The 27433-nt window shown below is 42.0% G+C and overlaps 1 long non-coding RNA gene and 1 pseudogene across 1 annotated transcript; both read left to right on the top strand.

Annotated features, from left to right (window-relative positions):
• Positions 1-922: 922 nt before the first annotated feature.
• Positions 923-27020, top strand: LOC140508579 (uncharacterized). Its single transcript, XR_011968467.1, has 3 exons — positions 923-1093; positions 11692-11878; positions 25202-27020. It is a non-coding gene; the product is annotated as an uncharacterized lncRNA (long non-coding RNA).
• Positions 15744-17282, top strand: LOC140503165 (cleavage stimulation factor subunit 2 pseudogene; annotated as a pseudogene).
• Positions 27021-27433: the final 413 nt, after the last annotated feature.

The raw sequence follows: 27433 nt of genomic DNA, 5'->3' as shown, positions 1-27433 counted from the left end.
TATGAATAATTCTCTCATTTTAAAGACTGGTGGGACCTTGAAGGGTCAGCCAAAGATAGTACATCAGGAAGCCTCCCTGTAAGTAACACCCAGGAGTTACCAAAGTCATCTCACTCTTCTTCATTGTCATTCATCTCCAAACCAGGGTAGTTTTGAGAAGGCAGGGAAGGCCATATTGTTGCTCAGGCATGTCTGACTCTTTGTGACCCCATTTGGGGTTTTCTTTGGTAAAGACACTGGAGTGGTTTGCCATTTCCTTCTCCAGATCATTTGACAGATGAGGAAACTGAGGTAAACAGTGTTAAGCGACTTGCCCAGGGTCATATCACATTTTGAGACCACATTTGAACTCAGGGAGATGAGTCTTCCTGACTCTATGTCTGACACTCTATCCACTGTGCCATTTAGCTGCCCCTGGGGAAGGTCTAGGAGGGTTGCTTGTTCATACATGTCTGATTGTGGATTGCTTTTAGGTGTGCAATGTTAAAGGTAAACACTGGGGATTGGCCAGAAGAACCACAAGGGAACCCTGTTTTAACTTTCCACTCTGTAAGTATAGGTCATGGAAGTTTCCAACATGGACACTTCAAGAAATCTCTAGAAAAGGGAAGGGCGGGGACAGTAGGCAGAAGGAGGGGTGGGGTCTAGGGCAGAGGCAGCCTGCTGGGAAGAAGGCTGGGCCCCTAAAAATAAATTTTCTGTTCTAAGAGAAAGGTTGACTTAGGACAACAAAACATTCATTTTCTTCCTTTTTTTATTGATGGTTTTTTGTTTGGAAATCACATTCATTTCTAAATATGCCCCTCCCTATTTCTCCACCCAATGAAACTTCTCTTGTAAAACAAAGATATTAAAAGAGCAAAACCACGCCACATGGGAAGTATCTTGGTATAAATGAAAGCTCTGGAATCAAAAGACCTTACTTCAAAACCTACTTTTAATACTACTTCTGTAACGTGGGCTAAGCCACTGATTGGTGAGTTTCTATGGCTCCTTCCTGACACTTCTCAACCATCTCCAGGCTAAACCCTCTCCCCTCCAGCTTTTTCCCAACAGAATATGGATCCTTGCCTCTGGGACCTTGGGCAGACTGGTGAGTTTCTATCTTGTCTTACCCAATCCCACTTATATCCTGAAACGACATTAGATTAAAAGGGCCAGGGTCTCCCATTGCATCCTGGGCCATCTCCAGTCATCCTGATGAATATCAGGCCACTGGACCCAGATGGCTCTGACGGAGAAAGTGAGGTTGTTGATCTTGCCCAGCCCTCCCTCACTCAAATCCAAGTCAATGCAAGTCATGTCATCATCTCCCTGATGTCATGGTCCTCTTCAACAACAAAGGACAAACACAACAATATATCCTCCAGTGCCCCTTCCCCATACTAAGATGTAAGATCCTCAAGGGCAGGGACCATTCCTCTTACTTGTATTTGTTTCAGGGCACTTTCCACAGTTCTAAGAGTCTAATAAATGCTTTTTCGGTAACCTCTCATTCCTATATGGTAGTCACTTAAACTCTCTAGATCTCGGTTACCTCATGCATAAAACAAGGGATGGAGGAAGAGGAAGAAAATAGATTTTTGTTCATCCAAAAAAATTTTTTTTAAAGAAGAAAGATACTGAGGCTATTTAAACTGCAGAAGAGAGTAGTCGGGGGAGGCATGATAACTGTCTGCAAATATTCAAAAGGTTTTTATGCGAAAGAGAAAATAAGTTTATTATAGACTAAAAAATCTTTATAAATAAAAGAGGGAGTTGGACTAATGGCCGCAGTTTCCTTGGAGCTCTAGTTCTGGAATTTTATGAACACTGCACCAGGATATATAGTATTCCAGACCTATAATTCCCTTCCTCTAGAATGAATGAATGAATGAAGGGACAATTTCTCAATTCTTCTCAGAAAAAAAAGTAATTATTAAAGCATTCTGCAAGTGATCAATCAGTCAAGTATTTATTAAGTACCTACTGTGTGCCACTTGCTGGACAGATAGAAATTGATTAATTGTTTATTAAACCTGATAATAATAACTCCCATTTTTGTAGGGCTTTGAGGTTTCTTCCCAACTGTCCTTGAGAAGGATGAAGGTAAAGGATTATTAGCTTCATTTTATAAACTGAGGCTCAGAAAAGTTCAGGGCTTTGCTCCAGATCACAGAAAGAGAAGGATCCAGAATAGGGAAGCCCCAGATCTCTTAACTCCAAATGAACAGACGTCCCTAAAGAACTTTACCAGCCCATGAGATGTTCACCCAATTTCTGTGACTGGATTTAAAAGCTACAAAAAGCCCTTTAAGAAAAAAAAAAAAAAGACTTCATGTCAGACACCCAGACAGGTCTGCTTGAAGTGTTCTAAAAATGTGAGGCATCGTCATCATCATCATCATCCTCACCATTATTTTTCTTCTTGTGAGTATTTTCTCTTCTCGTATTCACCTTATCCAGAGGGAGGTTCTTTCAAAGGTTAAATATTTTTCTTCAAAGATTTCCTCACTGAAAGTCATTCTGTGTGTGGGTCACAGTGCAAATCTCATAGAGAAATTTGGAAGAGGGGAAAGAAGGTATTTTTGTTGCCAAGAAAATTCACCATTCCTCGCACCAATAATGCTATTTGGGTTCCTCCCCTCACCCCACCCCAACCTCCAGTGAAAGCAGAAGCATGTGATGTAGTGGAAAGAATGATGGATTTAGAGTCCGGAAGCCCAGGATTGGAGTCCAGACTGCTATTTTTTAACTGTGTGACCTTGGGCAAATCCCTGTCTGGGCCTCAGGCTCCTCTGCAATAAAAAAAGAGATAAGGGCTCTAATGTCTCTTCTAACTCAAACTCTCAAATATTCTAATCCGGCTGCGCCAGCAGTTTGGGTTGGATGTCCTGTTACCCTCTGGGCATCAGCAGAGCATCAGATGCAGAGAGGGTGAGAGAAAAGAGCCTTTGGTGCAGGCATGAGAGCTGGGCTCATTACCTCAGCCAAGGCCCAGCATGTGAGGGTAATTGGTGACAGGACTTGGCACGGAGGACAGAGAGGGAAAGGAGTGTTTGTGTGGGTGAGTGGCTGAGGAGAGACTTGTATGGATACATGGGAAGTCACGAGCTGGGACTGGGGCATAAAATCCCAGTCCAAATACCATCCTCCACCCTCCCAGCCAGAACTAAGCGGGAAGGGAGGGGAAGGGTCAGGATGTTTAGTCTGCAAATCTCCTGTGTAAGAAAGCCCTTCCGAAAAACAGATGTATACCAGTGGATGAGACACACTCCTATGACTGTGCCATAATCTACTAATTTTATATTCAGATGACATTATCTACTGGGTATGCTTGGTCAAATGTTTTTCCGGCAGTAATGATGGTCAGTCCCCCTGGTACGCAAAGGGAGGGACTGAACCCATGACCTCGGCCATAAGATTCATAGAATCAGAAAATATGAGTGCAAGAAAGGACCCTAGAACCTAGATTCAAACAAACAAGCATTATAAAAAATTTTAAAGCACCTATTAAGCTCCTACTATGTGTCAGACATTAAACTAAGAGGGCCCTTAGAGAAAAATACTGAAGTTAGGAAAGTTGTTAAGACAATGCCAGAGCTGGGAGGGTCCTTAGAAACCAGAATGTCAGAACTGGGAGGGCCCTTAGAGCCCCCCTTGGAGGGCTTGGCTCTTAGAAGTTTAGAGCTAAAAGAGCCAAAGAAGCAGCTAAGTAGTACAGAGGATAGAGTGCTTGGAGTCAAGAAGATCAGGGTTCGAATCTAGTCTCAAACATTTACAGATGTATGACCCTGGACATGTCACTTAACCTTTGTTTGCCTCAGGGTTCTCATCTGTAAAAGGAAGATAATAGTAGCATCTACTTCCCCTAAGAATTGTGAAACACTTACCACAATGCCTGGCACATAGTAAATGCTACATAATTGTTCATTATTGTTACTGATGCGATTGAGCTGAATCTTGGACATAGCTGAGCTTTTGGACAAGGGATGGGGGGGATACTAGGCATCCTAACACTCCCAGAGCAGGCATTTCCACTTCTAAACAGATCTCATTTGTTAGAAAGATTGGTGGTTTTCTATTCTGGAGCCAAAACGTGCCTCTCTTCTAACTTCCACCCATTGCTCCCACTTCTGTCCTCTGGCGCTAGACAGAATAAGTTAAAGACCTTCTCTCCCGTGGCCAGCTTGAGTTCCCTCCTCTGTGTAGAAGAAGTTTCTATACGAGCACGTAAGTCAGAAGGTTCTCACTCTTTTGTCATGCATTGTCTTTCCAAGCTTAGACCTGAGTTGGTTGATGGTCTAGACCAACAGGTCAATGTCCCATAGTGTCCCATGAACTCATAGATGGCCCCAGATGGCTATTAGCTTTCTCTAACACAATGGGATTGTCTCTGTGTCCTTAGTCATTCCACCCCTGAAGTCAATTTATGTTACTTAATCTCATCTAAACCCTCGATGCTGCAAGGCAATCCTTTCACACCTGCCTGATCAATTCACTATCCCATTCATTCACCACAATGTTTTTATCCAAACTTTTTCATCTCTCCTCAAATTTCCTGTGGCTTTCCCTCTCCCATCTACCCAGTCAGGTATGACTTTGCTTCACATTTCTCTGAAAAAAATGGAGACCATTCACCAAGAGCTCCCTCTTCTCCCTTCCTCCCCATCTCATATAACCCAGATGCCTTCTGCTACTATCTACTTCATCACCATCTCCCATGAAGAGGTGGCCATCTGCTTGCCAAGGCTAACCCCTCTCCATGCCCAACTAATCCCATCTTTTCCAGTAGATTGCCCCCTCTATCAGTAGCCAGTCTACAAAAGTGTGGATGGACCAAGGGAAGGTTTTTTGAGGATAAGGGAGATGTGGATGTTCCAAAAAACCTTCCCTTGATCCATCCACACTTTTGTCCTCCTTTCCATAAGCTAAATCCCTTGAGAAGCTTTTCTGCAATCACTACCTCCTCTTCCTTTCCACTCACTTCTTCTTACCCCTCTATAATCTGGTTTCTGACTTCATCATTCAGCCAAGCTGCCCTCTCCGAAGTGACCACCAATCTCATAACTGCTGGATCCAATGGCCTTTTCTCAATCTTTGATTCTGTGCAGCCTTTGACACTGCTGATCACCTCCCTCTTCTCCTTAATACTCTCTTCTCTTTAGATTTTCATGACATTTCTCTCTCCTGGATCTCTTCCCACCTTTCCAACCTCTCCTTCCTAGTCTCCTTTGCTGGATCCTTAGCCAAGTCACTTCCACTAACCATTGAGAGTCCTCTAAGGTTCTGCCCTAGGCTTTCTTCTCTTCTCCCTCTATACCAATGATGATCTATCAACTCCCATGAATTCAATTATCATCTCTATGAGGATTCTTAGATCTACTTCTCCAGCCCTAACCTTTCTCCTGTCCTCCAGTCTTGCATCTCCAACTGGCTATTGAGTATCTTCAACTAGATGTCCCACAGACATCTTAAACTTTACATATCCAAAACTGAACCCACTATCTTTCTCCCTCAAATCTTCCTTTCTTTCTAACTTCCCTGTCACTACTGAGGATGTCACCATCCTCCTCATCACTCAGGTCCACAACCTACATGATATCCTGGACTCCTCACTCTCTCTCACCCTCTAAATCTAGTCATTTGTCAAGCACTGTTGATCGTACTTTCATAACATCTCCTGCTGACCTGCCGTCTCTTTTTGGACACTCTAGTGCAAGTCTTCATACCTCATATCTTCATTATTGAGAAAGCCTGCTATTGCTCTCCCTGCCTCCAGTCTCTTCCCCCTCCTAACTCAGTCATCCAAATGACCTTCCTGAAGCCTCTGTCTGACCCTGTCACCACCACCCTCCAATCCCCATTCAATAAACTCCATTGGCTCCTTACCACTTGGAGGATTTGATTAGAAAATCTTCCATTTGCCTTGTAAACTCTCCCGAACCTGGCACCATCTTTCCTTCCCAATCTTCTTACCACTTAATCCTCTACACTATAATCCAGTGGCATTTTCCATTTTGCTCTTCCTCCCATAAGACTCTCTTATCTCCTGATGGATGACTTTCACTGGCTGCCCTCCATGCCCTGAGTCCTCTCCCAGCTCCCTTCATTTTTTTTCAGGTCCCAGTTAATGTCCTCCCTTCTTCAAGACTGGGAAAGACCCCTTTGTACTGAGATTATTGGCAAAGTAACCTCTCTATAGCTTGCTTGTACATACTTGTTTGCATGTTGTCTCCCAGACCAGACTGTGAGTTCCCTTGTGGTAAGGATTATTTTTTGCCTTTCTTTGTATCCCCAGAACTTAGCCCAGCACCTGGCACATTATAGGTATTTAATAAATGTCATTGACGTGAGTAGGTTGAATAGAAACTGTCTCTGAACTTAACCAACCACAGTATCTCTATATTAGGGTTTCCTTCTCTCAGAGTTTCAGGGGCACCCTCAGCACCCTTCAGGGATGAAACAATATTGTAGGAACATCTACATCTGAGAGGCTGACCTTGAAGGCACTTTCTTTTCCTAACAATTCTCAAATTTCCCAGGATATCTAACATACCAGATAAAGATTCCAGCTCAGGGTCAAGAAGTCCCACCTTTGACACGTACTAACTGTGGGACCCTGGGCCACAGCTAAAGCATGATAACTAGCATTTATATAACAAGCTTTAAGGTTTCCATCTTATTTTGTTTGGTCCTCCGAATAACCCTGGGAGGTAGGTGCTATGAATATCCCCTTTTACAGATGAGGAAATTGAGGCAAAAGTTAAGTGACTTAACCAGGGTTATGCAGCTCGTGTCAGAGGTTAGATTTGAACTCAGGTCTTCCTGCCTCCAAGTTCAGCATTCTATTCATTGCACTGACTAGCTGTTTCATTTACTTAACCTTTAGTACCCCCAGAAAACTCTCTCAAATGCTAAGTTGCCTAACAGGTACCTGCCCTCTCCATTGAGAAGGGGAGTTTCCTCACCAGGGATTTGCCTGCACCACTGAAATCACAGGTCTAATTTTTAGAAAACTACACTCTCTGGTAATAATATTCTTCCCCCATAGATCATTTTGTATGTGTACATATGTATATATTATATCTAGATATATACACGCACATACATGTATAGATACATATATATGTATATGTGGGTATATATGTCTGTGTATGCATAAATCTCCTTTGATCCTCCCAATACCCTGAGAGATAGTGCAAGTATTATCACCCCACTTGACAGAGAGGAAAACTGAGGCTCAGGCAATAGAAGTGATTTTCCCAAGGCATCTTGCAGGATCTAGTTTTTAAGGGAACTAGGGGGGTCCAAGAGACAGAGATGAGAAATGAAAGCACGCTACGCATAAGGGACCAGTCTAGGTGAGAGACGGACTGCCCTGGAATGCATTTACTTCTTTTCTGACCTCTACTGGCCAAAGTACTGGTCAAAAATCTCTTTGCCTTCAGTGTAAATGAGCTTGTGGTTTAAAAAACAAAAATCTTCCAAGCAAGAAAGAGAAAAACACATCAACCAAATCAAGCCCTAGTGGAACCTGGCTCCTATATGGCCTTTCTTCATCTCTAGGCAGTTCCTGATCCCACCCCCCCCACCTCTCTAAATCCATTTAAAGTCAGAAGTTATCTAGTCCTCTCCACCACTTTACAGATGAGGAAGCTGAGGCCTGTCTTGGGAGGTGGAGGAAGGTGAAGGGTAGCTTGCCTAAGGTTGTACAGATGGTAACTTATGGAGTCAGAATTCAAACTCGGATTCTCTGATGCCTTATCCAAACCTTCTCATCTCAGCCTACTTTCTCTCGTCTACTTGTTTTCATCATCCACAAGTCCTTGGCCCTTGGTCCATACTTGTTGACTGACTCACTAAAGTCTAAATCCTTTCCTTTTCAGAGGCCCAAAGAGAAAAGGAAACCAAGGCTAAACAAGGAAAATGTTATTGGCAGCAAGGCCCACATGTGGGAAACAATTTGCATGTTGGTACAGAGCTCCCTTCCCACTTCCTCCTAAGACCCTGGAGCTTCACAGTGGATAAGTGACCCCACTGAGAGCTCTTGCAATATGATTTGTTTTTATTTATTCCTCTATTAGCGAATGTATTCATTCGTTTCCAGCGGAGCCTGGCCTCCCGCAGCCCCAAGGCTACTGTGAGCATTGGCTCTAAAGTGCAGACAGCTGTGGATTTTTTTTAAACTTTCAGCAAAGAACAAATCAAAGAGAATGCTTCTAAAAAAAAATCTTAAATCGCAGAGTGTCAGAGCTGGAAGGAAATGTAAAGTTCATCCAGCCCAGTGTCCTTGTTTCAGAGATGGGGAGATGGAGGCCCAGACTGGGGAAGGAACTGGCCCAAGGTCAAACTGAATGTTTTATCCATAGAACTGTAAAATATCAGTGAAGAGGAGAGCCGGAGGACAAGTGAAGTGGCAAGAGAGAAGAATGAACCCTGGAACACAGAATTTAGAGCCTGGAGGAAGCTCAGAGCTGGGAGGGCCTTAGAACACAGAATGTCAGAACTGGGAGAGGCCTCAGAACGCAGAATATGGGAGGTGCAGTGAAGGGTTCTTAGCAATCAGTAACTCTAACCCTCTTACTTTACCTAATTATTACCACCATCATCATTAACCTCGTGGATTTCTCTATCATGGCACCATCTTCTCAAAAGCATACACGAGCTAGGAACTATTCACCTCAGGAGGAAAGCTTTGGAAAAAATGTTAGCAAACTGATCGGGAGCCCTCAAAGTTGGCAAAGCCGACTGATCTGAGAGGAAGCTCACCCCCATAGTTAACTTAAGAAAGGCCCCAGATGAAACAAGAGTTTGAGGAGAAAATAGAAAAGGTTTGGAGAGGGGAAGGGAACAGCCTAAGAAACAGAAAACCACCTCTACTTACTCATCAGAGTTAAAAACCACACCAAGGAAGGACAACTAACAAATCAATTAGTTAATTATGACCTCTTTTTACTTCTGTAAAGTTAATAATTCATGTCTTGTTATATACTTTGGGCAGCTAGGTGGTGCTGAACCTGGAATCAGGAAGACCTGAGTTCAAATATGACTTCCTACAATTAACTGTGTGATCCTGGGCAAGTCATTTACCTTAATCTGCCTCAGTTTACCCAACTGTAAAATGAGAATAATAGTTCCTACAGACACTTACTAACTGTGTGATTGTAGGCAAGTCTCTTAACCCTATTTATCTCAGTTTCCTCATCTCTAAAATGAGCTGGAGAAGGAAATGGCAAACCACTTCCAAGAAAACCCCAAAGAGGGTCATGAAAAGTTAGACACAAGTGAAATAATGAACAACATAGTTAAACACCTCGCTTTCATTTAATATATTAATAATTTTTTTCTGCTAACTTTAGCCTCATGTTGTAGGGACAAGTGAGTAAATGTACATTTGTGTATGTGTGTATATGTATATGCCTTTCAAAGTAGGAACCAGACTAGGTAAATATTATTAAATGCAGACACCTTTATACTGGCCTAGAACTTTCCTTGAAGCTAACAAATAATTACTGTCCTCAGTAGAAATATCCACAGACTCTGGATTCATGAGTTTCTCATTGCTCTTCCCCGAGGCAGATATTTGGGGTTGTTGTGTCTTGAGCTTAGCACCCAGAGGGTTATCTGTGAGTGAGATCATTATGCTCATAAAGCCAAAGTCATGCTCTTGGTTCCCTTGAGCACCAGTTAATTTTGCTCTATCTCATGGCCACAGACTGTCCTTTAGACCCAATGGGAAGGTGCTGCATCTGGGGCCAGAAGTCGGATTTCAAGTGCCTGATCAGATACTTGCTAACTGTGTGACCCTGAGCAAGTGACTACCTAGTCAGTCAATCAATAAACATTTATTTAGCTTTTACTATGTGCCAGATACTGAGCTAAATGCCAGGGAGATAAAATTGGAAAGGAAAGATAGTCCCTGGCCTTGAGTTGCTTACAATCTAAAGGGGAAAGATGTCCCACAAAAGAAAACTAGAAAGTGGGAAAAGGGAATCTGGCCCAAGGAGTGATAACTGGTGAGAACTGAAGAGTTGATAGTCCTGGGAACTCTGTTTGAATGGAGGCTGAGCAGGGAGTTTTTGCTTCACCCTCCAGTCCTCCAATCAGAGGCTATAACAGCAAGCACCCTAGTATACCCAGGATGACCTGCTACTACAGGTTCCTAGATCTGCTTTTCTTAGAGGAAAGCAACTCTGAAGCAACCATTTTACTTTAATCAAACATATATATTATTCACTTAGTTCAGGGGGAAAACTCAGCACTCTGAACTTCAGAGAAAATACAAACAGAAATAATGAGCAGAAATTACAGAGAAAATACCATAAAGATCAACAGACAGGGCTTCTAACTGTCTGACCATAAGAGATACATACATCACAGATCAACACACAGATCCAGCTGTCTGACCATTATATGGATACATAGTTACCAGAGAGAGAAACACCAACATCTAGGTTCTCAAAACTGAGGGGCTCCTTAACCATTATCCAGATTCTTATCTGGCCAAATCACACAAACACTCTTCCAATGAGTAAGCCCCGAAGCAAAATGCTAACCTCAGAATATAGAGAGAGAGCCAGAAGGCATCACAACCCAAGTGCTTCAGTGCCTAATTACCAAAAGGTGTGAAAGCCTTCAAATAAGCAAGCCTCCCTTAACCAAGTGTCCCTTAATGGGCTCCATGTGAGGTCTATTAACAGGCAGGGAAAATCTTAAATCCCATTAACATTACACAGGGCAGACAGTACTGAGATTACTGATGAAGAATGAGTACTAAATCTCCAGAATGGTGAACTTCCCAATAATGAGGTTTCCTAGGATCACTCTGGAGTACCAGTGCAAGAAATGCAAGCTGGTGTGGATGTAATGATAACTACCTATGTCACAGAGAGGTGGTGACGAAAATGCTTTCTAAACTTATAACTTTAGAAATGTGAGCTATTATTCCCAAAAACACCTCTGAGAGAAGAAAGGTTGGGACTGTAACCTGCAGGATGACCTGTAATTTCCAGAGGAGGTGATTGAACAAGCTAGTGCAGTTGTATTAACAGAGAATGAAGGACCTTCTAATAAGGGGATCTATTGAAGGAACTGGGTATGTGTAGCCTGGATATAAGATTTAATTGCTACATTATTGTTTAGAAATCTGTTCTATGGAAGAGAGACTAGTCTTCCTCTGCTTGACCCCAGAGGATGAAACTACAAGCAGGGGGTAGAAATATCAGAGAAGATCAAGGCTCTGTGTAAGGAAAATTTTCCTGGCTGATTCTCAGGTTTTGTTCCCAAGTAAAATGAGCTGTCTTTGGAAGGAAGGAGTTTCTCCTCCCTGGAAATTTCCAAGTGGAGCCTGGATTGCCACTTCTCAAGGATATTAAAGAAAAGATTTTTGGTCAGGTTGGTCATCACCAGATGATCTCTGAAGGATCATCCAACTCTGGGAGTTTGTGACTCTGTGATCCCATAACATATATGAAAGGAAAAGGGAGAATAAATGGGGGGCAGTGATGAGTAATTAGAAGGCTAGACACAAGACTTTTTTCCACCACATTTCACCAATAACTTTTCTCTCCTTCTTCCCTCTCCTGCTTTCTCTCAGCGTGGGTGCCATGAACTGAACTGGTGAGAGAGGAATAACTTTCCTTGCCCTGGTCTCCCTCGCTTTTGTTCCCAGAAAAGGGCCTGAGGTTAGGGTTTTTTTGTCCTTTTCAGTTTCAAGTGCTGGAGGTGAGAAAGTGATCCTCATGAGACCCAAGAGTTTGAGCCATGGTGACCTTGGAGCCAGGATTACAGGAGAGGAGCTGTAGCCAGCCAAGTTGACATAGAAGTGCTGAGAAACCATGAGCCACTGCATGTGGCACAACTTACCATGGCCTTCACTGCCTAGGAGGCCAAGAAGGTAAGATTTCACCATCCCCTCCCACCATTAGGGTTCTCAGGGATCCTTAAAGGCACTTGGAGGCATCTGGTCTTTCTGCCAGTGACTCCAGACCCACACTGATGTACTATTAATGGAGAAGGAACCTCCCTACACCCCAGTTCCATTAAATACTAATAGTCAGATTAGGTTTAACACAGAAATATTTACTTCACAAGTTATAATAACAATGTATGTACTTGTTTCCCCAACATGTGGAAGACACAATGCTCCTCCCCCATTGCCCCACTTTCAGTCTCTGAGGAGGGAAGGTGGATCAGGCTCCATTCCCATAGAGCACTGGCTCAGTTTCAAGTCCAAAACCATCCTCAGGCTTGAGTCCCAGGAACCCTGGCTTTTGGGGACTCCTATGCTAGGATGGCCAGCTGCTACCCCTCTCCTGCAGATCCTGACTCCAAGGTCACCATGGCTTAAACTCCCAACTTCGGAGAAGATCACCTTCTTACCTCCAACTCCTGAAACTAAAGAGGAAAACCAAGACAGAACAGGAACAAATATCCCCAGGCTCATTTCTGGGAGCCAGGAGTAAAAGAGAAGGACAGTAAGGGAGGGACAGTCCTTCCCCTCTCATGGGTTCAGTTCCTGGCACCCATGGTATAGGGGAATTGGGCTCTTTACCTTTTGGACACAGCAGAAAGGGGGGGGTGGAAAAGAGACACCACTGGCTCAGTCTTGCCATTTTAAAAACTATAGGCAGCCAATCAAAAGAGGCTGACCCCATCTATACATGAGCTAGGGGATGCAGAGGCTTCCATATCAAGCAAACCAGTCATGCTCAGATAAGCCTGGATTACATTGGTCTATAACTGTTGGTCTGAACTCCACAATCTCTAAGGTTCAATTTGGTCTCACTTTTCCACTGAGTTCTAACATTTTTATAGAATCTTTTGCTGTCTCCCCCACCTCCTAGAAATGGTGGCTGTGGCCACCAGAGGAAACTACTTCATCAAGAGTTTCTTTCAGAACTTCCATGAGCAGTGGGATGTGGTGCAAAGGTCACTGGATTTGGAATTCTGCTCACCAGACCTAAGGAAGACCCCTTAGAGAGCATCTTAAGTCCACCAGGTCCATTCCAGAGATGAAGAAGCTTAGAAAGGCTAAATGACTTGCCCAAGCTAATAAACAGCAAATCTCAGAATGGAGCCCAGCTCCTCAGACTCCCAAACCAGTACTCTTTCAGAGGACCTGAGTTGAAATCTCATGTGGCTGTTCAGTTGTTTTAGTCATGTCCAATTCTTCATGACCCTATTTGGAGTTTTCATGGCAATGATATTAGAATGGTTTGCTATTTCCTTCTTCAACTCATTTGACAGATGAGGAAACTGAGGCAAAGAGGATTAAGTGACTTGCCCAGGATTGCACAACTAGTGTCTGAGGCTGAATCTGAACTCAGGTCTCCTGACTCCAGGCCCCACCCGCTATCCACTGCACCATCTAACTGCCCTAAATCCCAAATCTGTTTCCTCTCTGACCTCAGACAAGTCACCTGGCTTCTTTGGACTTTGCTTTCTTCCTCTCCTAGCTCTGAATTCTAAGATCCAATGTATAAATGCCTCAGATGAGCCACTGGGAGAGAGAGGGAGTAACCAGGCTCTCCCTTGATCTCCAAAACCTTCCTGGATCATAGCAGCGCAGAGAGTGAATGGTAACAACACATCCCAGATGTAAATGAGGGAAGCTGCCCAGGATATACATTTGTTCCAAACAACTTCAACTCACACCCTTCAAGATATGCTTTCAGTCTTTCACTTCATCTCCTCTCTCCTCAGTCCAAGGAAAGATGTTCCAGTGGCTCTTGACATATGACCATATCCACCCTGCCCAGAACGAGACCTTTTTTAGAGCTGACCCAAAGCCAAACCTTCATAACCTATCTTCTGCTCTCCTTTTTTCTTTTTCCTTCTTGTCTTTTTCAAATAACAAGCATTTATTTTCTCTTCTACCTAATCACCAATTTAAAAAAATGATCCAGACTAATGTGAAAATGTGTTTAATAAGAATGAATGTGTAGAACCCACATATGACTGCATGCCATCTCAGGGAGGGAGGGGGAGAAAAGTTAAGACTTATGGGAGTGATTGTTAAAAACTAAAAACAAATAATTAAATTTTAAAAATGATCCTTGTAACAAATATGCTTAGTCAATCAAAACAAATTCCTAGAGAGTTCATGTTTAAAAAAATGCTTTGTCCCAGTTTGCAACTTGCATCCATTCCTTCACTGTCAGAAGATGGGTACCATTCTTCTTCTTTCTTTCTTTCCCCTTTCTTCATTTCCACATTAGCCATATTGGAAAAAAAAAACAAGAAGAAGCAAGAAAATTTTTTAAAGTGAAAAAAATAATGCTTCAATCTCTACGCAGATATTATCGGTTCTCTCTGGGGGCGTGTAGCATTTTTTTTATTGTGAGTCCTTTGGAACTGTTGTGGATCATTGTATTGAAACAGAGTAGCTAAGTCTTTCACGGACCATCCTCAGAATATTGCTATCACTGTGTACAATGTTCTCTCGGTTCTGCTCACTTCACGTTGTATCAGTTCATAGAAGTCTTCCTAGGTTTTTCTGAAATAATTAGGTGGGTAATATTCTCCATCAAAAGTCTGTTACTATCGTGACTGGTCACGGCATCAAGAAGAATTCTTTTTTTTTCTTTTTTTTTTGTTATTATTAATTTATTTTAAACTTAAATACACAACAAGAGAAGAAAAACATTGCCATGTGCACAACAGAATGTAAGAAAGGATTCAAAATATACAGCACTAAATTTTCATCTCAAGGAAACTGATGTAAGAAATACTATGCATTGGTGCAAATATCAGTGTATATGATGCATCTTTGCTTCCTTGCATGTTTTCTTGCGTTCTGTGCTGTGTACTTTTTACTTTGTTTTTTCCCCTTCCTCTCCCTGCCCCTCAAAGAAGGTTACGATTAAACGTAGACATGTGTGTGTTCATGGGTATATTTACATATACATACACATATATACTCATACAAACATACATGCACATATACACATATACAAAGCTATATATGCATAGACAGATTTACTTAGATATCTATAATCATTCATATATAGACATATACATTCATATGAATCTATGTAAGATTGTACTAGACTTCTTTGTTCTCTGTTTCTCTGAGAGTAGATAACCTCTTCCTTTATAAGGCCCAGTATTTCCATATTTTTCTAAGTCCACCAACTCATTTCCTACACCAGAGCAATATTCTGACAAGTTATTTCAAATAGTCTAAAATAATATTGACTAATTTGGCTGACATATAATATAGTTTTCCTATTTTTTTCTTTTGATTAAAACTATTTTAGCTTTAACCTTGTTTGAGATCATGATTCCTACTCCTGCTTTTTTTCTTAATAAATTCTAGTCTTGATCTTTATTTTATATTTGTGTATATCTTTTATCTCCTTTCCCTGCTGACTCCTCTACTTTACTTCTGCCCACCACCTTGCCCTCCTATTGCTTAGCCAGCACTCCCTCCAAAGATCCTTCCCTTGTCCTCTCCCCATTCCCTGTCCCCTTAGCCTTTTCTTTCTGAATTTAGAAAACTTTTACACCATTCTAGATATATATATGTATTATTCCTTCTTAAATCCATTCCTGATAAAAGTTGGGTTCCAGAACTACCAGCCCTTCTCCCCCATCTAATTCCTCTGTGCTGGTTCTTCTTCTCACACCTCATGTGTATAAAATAATTACTTTTGGAGAAGCCTGGGGCCACCTCTATAAAGGGAGTCTCCTTTGGGCATTGCGTAATTGTGGGCAGGTGCAAGAAGCACTTGTGCTCCCATCAGAAGCAGGCAGGGAGGATGAAGGTGGGTCTGGTGGTAGATGGATCACTGCTCTCCATGTTGTTAGGAAACATTCCATAAGAAGCCACAGAAGAACAGCTAAAGGATGTCTTCTCTGAAGTTGGACCAGCTGTCAGTTTCAGGTTGGTATATGATTGTGAGATAGGAAAACCAAAGGGTTATGGTTTCTGTGAATATCAAAGGAGAACTAAAGAGCCTTGGCACTGGTGCCCCCATCATTGAATCTCCCCATGGAGATCCCATCAGCCCTGAAGATGCTCCAGAATCCATAAGCAGAGCAGATGCCAGTCTGCCACTAGAACAGATGTTTCAGCTGATGAGACAGATGAAGCTTTGGGTCCAGAATAGTCCCCAAGAAGCACAGAACATGTTGCTCCAAAACCCCTGGCTAGCCTATGCTTTGCTACAGACCTAAGTAGTAATGTGCATTGTGTGGATCCAGAGATTGCACTGAAAATTTTGCATCATCAAACAAATATCCCATCTTTCATTCAAGGTAACTCATACCCTGGTCAAGGGCCTAGTGCACCAATGAACCAGCCAAATACTCTAGCCTCTCAATCACAGCCTTTGGGTGGAATGAATGTGAATGGAGCTCCTCCTCTGATGCAACCACCTCTACAAGGTGGCATTCCCATATCAGAAGCAATGCCCACTGCAGGACATGGCCCTGGTCCCTTGCCTCCTAGAGGCAGAATGTAGTCTAAAATTGGAATGCCAGGCAGTGGACCAGTATCCTTAGACTGGAGGCAAGTGCCAATGCTAGACCCCAGAGCCCTTATGTAACAAGGATCTATGCCTGCTGGCGGCCTACCTCCCCAAGATCTTTTAGGAGATGCGCCAAATAACCCATGCAGGGGAACTGTGCTCTCAGTCATTGGAGAAGTAGAACCCAGAAGTTACCTGGGGCCACCCCATCAGGGTCCTGCCATGTACCACGTCCCTGACTATGACAGTCGTGGCCCTTCTCACAAGATGAGGGGAGGGCCGCTGGGAGAGCCTCAGTTTCTAATGGGAAAGCCCAGAGGACCCATGCTGGATCAAAGGAGTCCACCCATGGATGGAAGAGGAGGAAGAGATCTGAAAGGGATGGAGATCTGAGCTATGGAGTCCATAGCCCTGGAGGCCCAAGGAATGGATGTCAGAGCAATGGAAGCCAAGAGGATGGAGACCTGGAGTTCAGAATCAAAGGTCGTGGAGGCTAGGGACATGGATGCAAAAGCAAAGGAAACAAGAGGCCCTGGCCCCAGCGGCCCAATGCCTGGAGGACTCCAGGGACCTCGGTCAATCCACATGGGAGAAGGTCACCCGCAGGGTCCCAGGCAGGTCCCAGGCATGCAGGGATCTGATGTGCAAGGCAGAGGTCAGCCTGGGGGATTTAGTCCTAGACAGAACCAGGTTACTTTGCAGGATCATGAAAAGGCTGCTTTGATTATGCAAGCGTTCCAACTGACTTCAAGCCAAATTGCTATGCTGCCTCCTCAGCAACAGCCCAATTTAAAGGAACAGACACAAAAATCTACTGAAGCCCCTTGAATGGTGAGCAAACAGATGCCCTGCTGGGGAGGGCAGAGGGCTGGTGGATTCTGGTTGGGTTGCTTCCATCCTCACCCAGAGTGCTCAGTGTGAGGACTTTTGCTTGTTCCTCCGGATCTCTACTCTGCTTCTGCAGGGCCAGTCCAGCCCCTGTAAGATGGGGTGACACTGTAATAGAGCATTGGCCCATTGTGGAGAGTTCTCCATTCAGTGTCATCACCTCGGATGTGCTAATATATGGAGCATTTCAGTAAATGTCTATGTCTCTTAGTAACCAGTATACTTACTTCTGAAACAAATTCTGATGTGAGAAAGGAGAGAGCATGTAGCCAAGGAAGCAAATGGTCAAAATAATCCACCATAAACTCTGCCAGGTTTTAGCATGAGTTCTTACAGGCTGATGCATAGCTCACCACACATTATCACCTTTTCTCCTCATCATACTCATCTTCCAAATAAATTTATCATAATACACACAAAAATAATAATAATTATTTTTTTTTACCTGTTCCTAAAGGGTTTTACTTTTTAGAATCATATCATACTCCGGTCTACCTCCAATCTTTTTTACAAACAACTCAATTACTAATAACAATCTTAGACATACATTTTACATTTCCTCATACGAGAGATAAACAATCTGTCATTATAGAGTCTCTTATAATTAGTCTTTGATATGTACCTTACATTTCTCTTGGATCTTATATGTCAAATCTTCTATTAAATTCAGGTTTATTTGTTTTTAACAAAATCCTGAAAGTCTGACAACTCATTAAATATCTTTTTTTTTCATTCAGGATTCTGCTTAACTTTGCTGGGTATGAGATTTTCAGTCTCAACCCCAGTTCTTTTGCTCTTCTATATATGGTGTTCCAAGACTTGTGATCTTTTAGTATTGCCACTGCTAGGTCTTGTGCGATTCTAATTGTAGCACTGCCATATTTAAATAGGTTTTTCGTTGCTCATAATATTTTGTCCTTAAGCTGAATTAAGCTTTAATGAAGGACATTAAAGCATTAAGCAGAATTCTTAAGGCTTTCAAAGTTATTTGTATATGATCTCCTGGTTCTGCTTCCTTCACTGCATCAGTTCATACAAGTCTCTTCAGGTTTCTCTGAACCCATAGTGAAAGAGTCATAGGATCATAGAGTTAGGGTTAGGAGAGGCCATTGAATCTATTCCCCTCATACTATAGATGAGGAAACTAAGAGAGAGAAATATAAATTGGATATGTATAGGATATATAGAAGAAACGAAAGATAATTGGAAAGAGAGAGGTACAGCAACAAAGAGAATCAGAATAAGGCAAATTCCACGTAGAGAGACAGCTTGGTGCAATTCACATCCTGGACTGGATGCTTCTTAACTGTGTAACTCTGGGCAATTTGCTTCTGCTCTCAAAGGCTCTGTGTCTTCACCTATTAAACGGGGATGGGTGGCACACTGGGTTGACCGAGCTCAAATCTGGCCTCCGACACGAACTATGTGACTCTGGGCAAGTCATTTCACCCTGCTGTTTCCCTCATCTGTAAAACGAGATGGAGAAGGAAACAGCCAACCACTCCAACATCTTTGCCACGAAAACCCCAAACAGGGTCCCAAAAAGTTGGACGCAGCAACAAAGTATTTACATTATCTTCCTCAGAGATAGGAAATGATATGAAGAAAATCCTTTGCAAACCTGAAAGAAATATGACCTGTTTTGTAGTTAAAGTCCTGAAGCTGGGAGGATGCTCTTTCAGTCGAGATCTTGAACAGATGAAACCTACTAACCACCATGCAAGCCCAGCTGGTCCTCGGGGGCCCTCTGCTGGCCAAAGGAGGCCAGAAAGTCAAGGTAGCCCTTCTTGCTGCCCTCAGTCACTACACAGATCCCCCAAAGGGCTGTTCTTGGTAGGAGATGGAGTCTCGCCGATCTTGCCAGAGTTTGAAGTGGTTTAACAACGAAGAGAAGCCCCATGCTACCTCAACTGGCACCCCTTGGCGTGAGCTTTCACAGATTTATAGCTGGAAAGGATGTTAGAGGCTGAGTCCAACTCTCTCATTCACAGATGAGAAAACTGAGGCCCAATGAAGCCATGACTTGCTCAGTCACACAGCTAGTAAAGGTCTGAGGTGGGATATGAACTTTGAGCTTCCTGACTGCAAGTCCGGTGTCCTCTCCCCTATACCATGCTGCCTCTCATTTGGAGGGTAATGAGGCTGGGGGAGAGGGGGCTCAGCGTCAGTATATATATACAATGGAGTATTTTTCCCCTGAGAAAAGCAAACTGAGATAAGAAGATGAGCCTGTGATCCTGACTGACTTCATGTTTAGCTTAAGCCTATAAATCAATTAAAAGAAAACAAGGACACAGCGTAATGGATAGGGTTGCACCAAAAGGCTTGTTAACTGCCTGTTAACTTCCTTGTTAAATGGAGGCCTAGACTTTCATTTCTTCACCTATAAAAGGAACTGTTTGGATTAGATGTTTTCTGAGATCCCTTTCAACTTGATAACTACAATTCCATGATGCTTGGAGAAAGTTTTGAAGATGCAAATTTAGGCCTAATGGGAGGAAATGTCCTTCATTTTGAAGAGGAGGAATGACATCAAAGGTGATGCCTTGATTCGCACATGAATTATATTTAAGGGAGGCAGAGATGCACAGTCATCAGCCTCACTCTTCATAAAAAGAGAGGCTTCTGATCCCTCAATCTACTCCCTTTTCTATCAGCCCTGCTCCACTTCCCTTATACCTTTCTCATCCTTTGCTGTAGGGCAGGCTAGATTTCTATACCCATGAGTATGTATGCTACATACGCATAACATAACATACATGAGTACGTATGTTATCCCTTCTTTCAGCCAATACTAATGAGAATAAGGTTCAAGCATTACCCACCACTCTCCCATCTTCTCCTCTCCTGTAAAAGTGTTTTTGTCCCTCTTTTATGTGAGATAATTTCCAGAGTCATCAAAGTATAGTGGTAGGACAAAACTCAGGACAACTAGTGATGGATCGGGATGTAGTGGATGACAGCTCTGAGCACTGCACAACACCTTCATGGCTGTTGGAACAAATTGTTCTCATCCGCCCATTCCCTAAGAAGTCTTCACATGCTTGCGGTAGACATTCCCCTAATTCACCAATAGGTTTATGACCCATAAGTTAACTTCAATCTGATTTAGCCCATCTGCTGAGATAGTTTTACCAGGATGTGACCACTACATATGCTATATTCTTGGCATCATAGGTAAGAGTTAAGTGAAGGTGGATGCCAAATGAGCAACCCTCACACCAGAGATGTTCCCCAAACACCCAAACTCCCAGAAGGAAACATAATGGGCCATACCTCAGTGAAGTAGGTTCTCCTTCAGTAAAAGTTGACCCATCAAGCAAAAACACGACTTGAATATGTTTTAGGGAGGATTCCTGTTCAGTTGGGGGTTGGACTATGCCGTTCCTAAAATTCCCTCCCTTCCAGTTCTGAAATTCTGGAATTTTACCATTCTTTATGACATTGGGCAGTTGATATTACCCCTGTAAAATGAAAGAGATGGACCTCAAAGGGACTTTCCCATCTTTACCTTTCTCTTATTTCCCAGAATCCCTGCCCAATAAAAACAGCTCACACATGTAATAGCTCACTATGTAAAAGCTCTGCATCTACCTTAATTACCTCATTTGATCTTCACCACTCCTCTGGGTATTATTATCCCCATTTGACTAAAGAAGAAATGGAGACACAGAATTACTTCCCAGAATTACTGACCTAGCAATTTATTTAATGTTTTATTTCCTTCCTATTACATATAAAAAACCATTTTTAACATTTTTTTTAAGTTCCAAATTTTCTCTTTCCCTCCCTTCTGTCCCTCTTCTTTGAAAAGAGAAGCAATTTGATATAGGTTATACATGTATAAAGTTTTGTACATATGGGTCCTTTGCTTTTTTTTCCTTAAATCTCTTTGGGATACAGACCTAGTAGTGGTATTAGTGGGTCAAAGGGTATTCACACCTTTATAGCCCTTTAGGCATAGTTCCAAACTGTTCTCTAGAATGGTTGGATCGATTCCCAACTCTACCAAAAGTGCTTTAGTGGTCCAATTTTCCAACACCTCCTCCAACTTTTGTCCTTTTCTTTTTCTGTCATAGTAGCCAATTTGATAGATGTGAGTTGGTACCTCAGAGTTGTTTTGATTTGCATTTCTCTAATCAATAGTGGTTTAGAACATTTTTTCATATGACCGTAGATAGCTTTGATTTCTTCGTCTGAAAACTGCCTGTTCATATCGTTTAACCATTTATCAACTGGAGAATGACTTATATTCTAATAAATTTGACTCAGTTCTCTATGTATTTGAGAAATGAGGCTTTTATCAGAGAAATTTCTACAAAAATTTTCTCACAGTTATGGTTACTATGTATTTCCCTCCATCCTGCTTTTCCCCTGCTTATCCTTTTCTCTAGCTCCTTTCACTCTTTTCCTCCTCAAAAATGTTTTGTTCCTGACTACCACCTGCCCCAATCCACCCTCTTTTCTATCAGCCCTGCCCCTCCTTCCTTTCCCATTCTTCCCTGTAGGGAAAGCTAGATTTCTATACCCAACCGAGTAATATATTATTCCTTCTTTGTGCCAATTCTGATGAGAGCAAAGTTCAAGCATTATCTGCCCCTCATCCATCTTCCCCTCCACTGTAAAAACTCTTTTGTCCCTCTTTTATGTGAGATAATTTACCTCATTCTATTTCTCCCTTCCCCCTTCTCCCACTGTATCTCTCTTTCTCACTCCCTAATTTTATTTAGATATCATCCCATCATATTCAACTCACACCCATGCCCTCTGTCTATGTATACCAGTCTATATATATTCTTTCTAACTGCCCTACTTATATGAAAGTTCTTAGGAGTTACAAGTATCATCTGCCCATGTAGGAATGTAAACAGTTTAATCTTATTGAATCCCTTATGATTTATTTTTCCTGTTTGCCTTTTTATGCTTTTCTGAAACTTTGTATTTGAAAGTCAAATTTTCTATTCAGCTCTGGTCTTTTCATCAGGAATGCTTGAAAGTCCTATATTTCATTAAATATCTATTTTTTTTCTCCTGAAGGATTATACTCAATTCTGCTGGGGAGGTGATTCTTTGTTGTAATCCTAGCTCCTTTGCCCTTCAAAATATCATACCCTAAATCCTCTGATCATTTAATGTAGAATCTTGTGTGATCCTGACTATGGCTCCACTATATTTGAATTGCATCTTTCTGGCTGCTTTGCAATATTTTCTCTTTGACCTGGGAGCTCTGAAATTTGGTTATAATATTCTTGGGAGTTTTTATTTTGGGATTTCTTTCAGGAGGTGATTGGTGTTCTTTGCATTTTTCTTTTACCCTCTAGTTCTAGGATATCAAGGCAGTTTTCCTTGATGATTTCTTGTCAGATGATGTCTAGGCTCTTTTTTTGATCATACTCATGGTTTATGGGTAGTCCAATAATTCTTAAATCATCTCTTTTCAATCTATTTTCCAGATCAGTTGTTTTTCCAATGAGATACTTCACATTTTCTTCTATTTTTCTCATTCTTTTGATTCTTGATTTCTCATGGACTCATTAGTTTCCGCTGGCCCAATTTGAATTTTTAAGGAATTATTTTCTTCAGTGAACTTTTTTATTTTCCTTTTTCACTTGGCCAATTCTGCTTTTTGAGGAGTTTGCTTCAGTGAACTTTCATATATTTTTTCCATTTGAACAATTCCATTTTTATGGAATTCTTCTTTTCAGTAGATTTTTTTGCCTTTTTTTTTTTTTTTTTTTACCATTTGGCCTATTCTGTTTCTTAAAGTGTTATTTTTTTCCGTGTTTTTATGTCTTTTTTCTCCACCTGTTGACTCTTTTTTCATGATTTTCTTGCATCACTCTCATTTCTTTTCCCAATTTTTCCTCTACCTTGTTTCTTTGGTTTTTAAAACTCTTTTTGAGGTCTTCCAGGAATTACTTTTGGGTCTGAGACCAATTCACATTTTTCTTTGAGGCTTTGCATATAGCTATTTTGTTGTCTTCTTCTGAGTCTGTGTTTTAAGCTTCCCTGTCACCGTAGTAATAATGTTCTATGACCAGGTTCTTTTTTGTTGTTGTTTGCTCGTTTTTTCCAGCCTATTTCTTGACGTTTAGCTTTATGTTAAAGTTAGGTTCTGTTCCTGGGGTTGCAGGGACACTATCCCAAGATTCAGTTGTTTAGTGCTGCTGTTTTCAGAGCTAGTCCTAAAGGTCTATAAGTTTTCAGTTCTTCCAAGGTTGTATGATCTCAGGAGAGGTGAAGTCACTGCTCTCCTGGCCTAAGCTTTGGTCTGTGAGTACCCACAAATACTCTTTTCCTCCCTGGAACTATGACCAGGGTCCCTGCCCCTACTAATGCTCTACTTCATCATGCAACTGCAACTCAGAACTCCATATGTGCAATTCAACACTGCCAGCCAAGGGTCCCCTGGAATCTCCTTCTGACCAGTTTTCAACTTCTTTACCATCTGTGGGCTGAGAGCTCCAGAAGCTGCCATTGCCAATTCAATTATCCTATGCTACTGGCTTGCCAGAGAACAGCCTACACTGGATCACATCCCACTCTCATTCCCCTAAGACAGACCTTTCCTGCTGATCTTCTAAGCTGTCTTTGGCTGGAAAAACTGTTTCACCCCCATACTTTCACGGGTTCTGCCACTCCAAAATTCATTTTGAAGCATTTTTTATATGTTCTTTAGAGGGGAATTTGGGTGAGTCTCTGCCATTTTTCCACCATAGTGGGTCCCAACAAGTATTTAAACTGTAAGTTCCCAAAATGGTAGATGCCACCCCTGCGGGGGAGATGGTGTTGCACACAGGAATGATCCAGGAGGCGATAGCAGCCTCAGGTGCAATTGAGGGGAGTGGAATAAAAATAGAGGGTCAGTGGAAGCATGAGGAAAGAAGAGAAGAAAACTTGGAAAAACCATTTGCACATGTTTCATCTGTTGGGTAACAGAGGATTACATTATTTTCCAAATAAACATATAAAATGCAAGTTATAACCAATCAGTGGTCAAGTCCACTGATAGGTCTTAACAAGCAAGTGTTGGCAGGTAAGTATGTCATGCATTATCAGGAAGTCCAGCGTGCATCAGCAGGAATACGCATGTGTAATGACTTGTTTACAATACAATACTGCTACATGATGCAATATTGTAATTTCTCAATGCACGAAAAAACCAAAAATTTACAATAAATTATTAAATTTAAGATGCATTGTTGTTTGAAATACATTTTATATATTTTCTGAAATGATGCAATTTTTTAAAAAAAATCATTAAAAGGATAAAGAAAGCAGATTTCAAGTGTAGTGCTGAGTAATTTTTTTTTGAAAGTGGGGTGATAAGCCAAATAAGTTTAGGAACCTCTGATTTAAAGGATGGGTTCTTGCTCATCTTTAGGCTCCAACATCAGTTATCACCTTTCTTAGTACTTAACGCCTGACATATCTTCAGAAACCATGACTGCTGGTCAACTTCGCCAAAACAGGAAGATGGTGGTCTCCACCCAAAATTCATTGGCTTTTTTTCACACTATATTTTACTACACTATGCAAAATTAGCAGCATCAAAATAACTACCACTTATATAGTACCTTAAGTTTTCAAGATACTTTACATATATTATCTCATTTGAGCTTCATGAGCAGAGCTGTAACTAGGGTAGAACACTGGGGCTTTGCTCTAGGGTGCTTGAACTCTTCCAATGGGTAGAAACAACTGAGTAGTACGTATAGTTAATGAGGAGAATTCATTAAACTCGGAAGTTTTTTCCTTTGATGGACATCCCTACTTTGGTTCCAACTTATAATCATAGGATAGATTTCAAGCTAGAAGGGACCTCAGAAGCCAACTAATCTAACCCTTCTTTTTTACAGATGAGGAAACTGAGGCCCAGAGATTTCATCATTCAACTGAAACTGCTCTCTCCAAAGTTACCAATGATGTCTCAATCAACACATCCAATGGTCTTTTCTCAGTCTTCATTATTCTTGATGCTCTCTGCAGCCTCTGACATGATTGATCACCCTCTTCTCTTTGTTATCATATTCTCTCAGGGACAGCTAGGTGGTGCAGTGCATAGAGCACCAGTGCAGGAGTCAGGAGGACCTGAGTTCAAATCTCACCTCAGACACTTGACACGCACTGGCTGTGTGACCTTGGGCAAGTCACTTAACCCCAATTGCCTCATCCTGGGTCATCTCCAGTCATCCTGATGAATATCTGGTTACTGGATTCAGATGGCTCTGGAGGATAAGTGAGGCTGGTGACCTGCACAGCCCTCCCTCACTCAAAACAAAGTCAAGTGCAAGTCATGTCCTCATTTCTCTGATGGCTTGGTCTTCTTTGGCAACAAAGGACTAACACACACATATTCTCTCCATTTCCATGACACTGCTCTCTCTTGGTTCTCCTCCTACCTGGCTGTTTCTTCTCTTTGCTCTCCACTGCTAGAGCTTCAGCCAGGTCACACCTCCTAAACACTGGGTCCCCCAGGGCTCTGTCCTGGGCCCTCTTCTCTTCTCCCTCTATGCTTTTTCACTTCGTGATCTCATCAGCTTCCATGCACTTAATTACCATTGATGATTCTCAGATCTACTTATCCATTACTAATCTCTCTGCTGACCTCTAATCTTAAATTCCCAACTACCTATACATTTCAAAATGGATGTCTAGTAGATATCTTAAACTTGACATGCACGAAACTAAACTCATTATGTTTGCCCCAAATCCTGTCTCCTTCCAAACATCCCCATTACTGTGTTGTTGTTGGTTCTTTTTTTTTAGGGGGGGTGGCCAGGGGGAGGGAGGCAATAGGCGTTACGTGACTTGCCCAGGATCACATAGCTAATAAATATCAAGTGTCTAAAGCCAGATTTGAATGAACTCAGGTCCTCCTAACTCCAGGGCTAATGCTCTATCCACTATGCCACCAAGTTGCCCCTCCTATTACTATTGAGGGCACAACCATCCTACCATTCACTCAGGCTCACAACTTAGGTATCACCCTCAACTTTTCACTCTATCTCATCCTTACTCATCTCCATCCCCCACTCCCAAGACAATCTCTGTGGCCAAGGCCTGTCAATCTTACCTTTGTGACATCTATTGTATATAACCCCTCTCTCCTCTGACATTGCCACCACCCTGCTGAAGGTCATCACTCCATCCCTGGACTATTGAGATAGCTTTCTGGGAGGTCTCCCTGCCTCAAGTCTCTCCACACTTCAGTAAATCCTCCACTCACCTATCAGATTAATCTTCTTAAAGTGAGGATCTCATCATGTTATTTCCCTATTCAATAAACTCCAGTAGTTCTCTATCACCTGATGGAACAAATATAAAACCTTCTGTTTAGCAAGGGCTTCCTCACTTGGCCCCCTCCTAATGTTCCAATTTTTTTTACAATTTACTTTTCCTCCACCCCACATATTCTACGATACAATGACACTATCCTTGTTGAAGTTCCTCAAATAAGACACTCTATCTCCAGACTCTGGGAGTGTTTACTGGCTGTCCCCCAGACCTGGAATTCTTCTCCTCCCCCTCTCTACCTCCTACCTTCCCCAGCTTCCTTTGTGTCCTAGCTAAAACCCATTTTTCTATGAGAAGCCTTTCTCAACCCCTCTTAATTCTAGTACCTTCCCTCTATTGATTATTTCCAATTTACCCTAAATAAAACTTGTTTGCACATGATCGTTTGAACAGTGACTCCATTATTAGACTCTTTGATTCTCTTTTTTTGTATCATCAACACTTAGCACAATGCCTGGAACAAAGTAAACAATTAATAAATGCTTATTGACTGACTGGCAAAATCCCCTGGGTAATAAGCATGAGAGGAGGAATTTGAGCTCTGTTACTTTGACTCTAGATTGTCCCATGTAGCACATTATTCCCTCACCCACTCAGTTTGTCCTGTCCCTGAGTCTCACCCCAAAAACTCTTATCTCCCCATGGGTATTGCATGGGAACTTTCAGACAATGTTTATCCTGTTCAGTCCAAGTAACAGGAATGCTAGTTATTGCTTTGGTCCAAGAATAGCTCTTTGGGACAGGTACCATTATCCCCATTTAGCAAACAACGCCATCACTGCCACCACTCCATG

The sequence above is a fragment of the Notamacropus eugenii genome, chromosome 5 (genome assembly GCF_028372415.1).
Source record: "Notamacropus eugenii isolate mMacEug1 chromosome 5, mMacEug1.pri_v2, whole genome shotgun sequence".
Classification (NCBI taxonomy): domain Eukaryota; kingdom Metazoa; phylum Chordata; class Mammalia; order Diprotodontia; family Macropodidae; genus Notamacropus; species Notamacropus eugenii.
The sequence above is the reverse complement of the archived record's forward strand: the minus strand, read 5'-3'. Positions and strand labels throughout refer to the sequence as shown.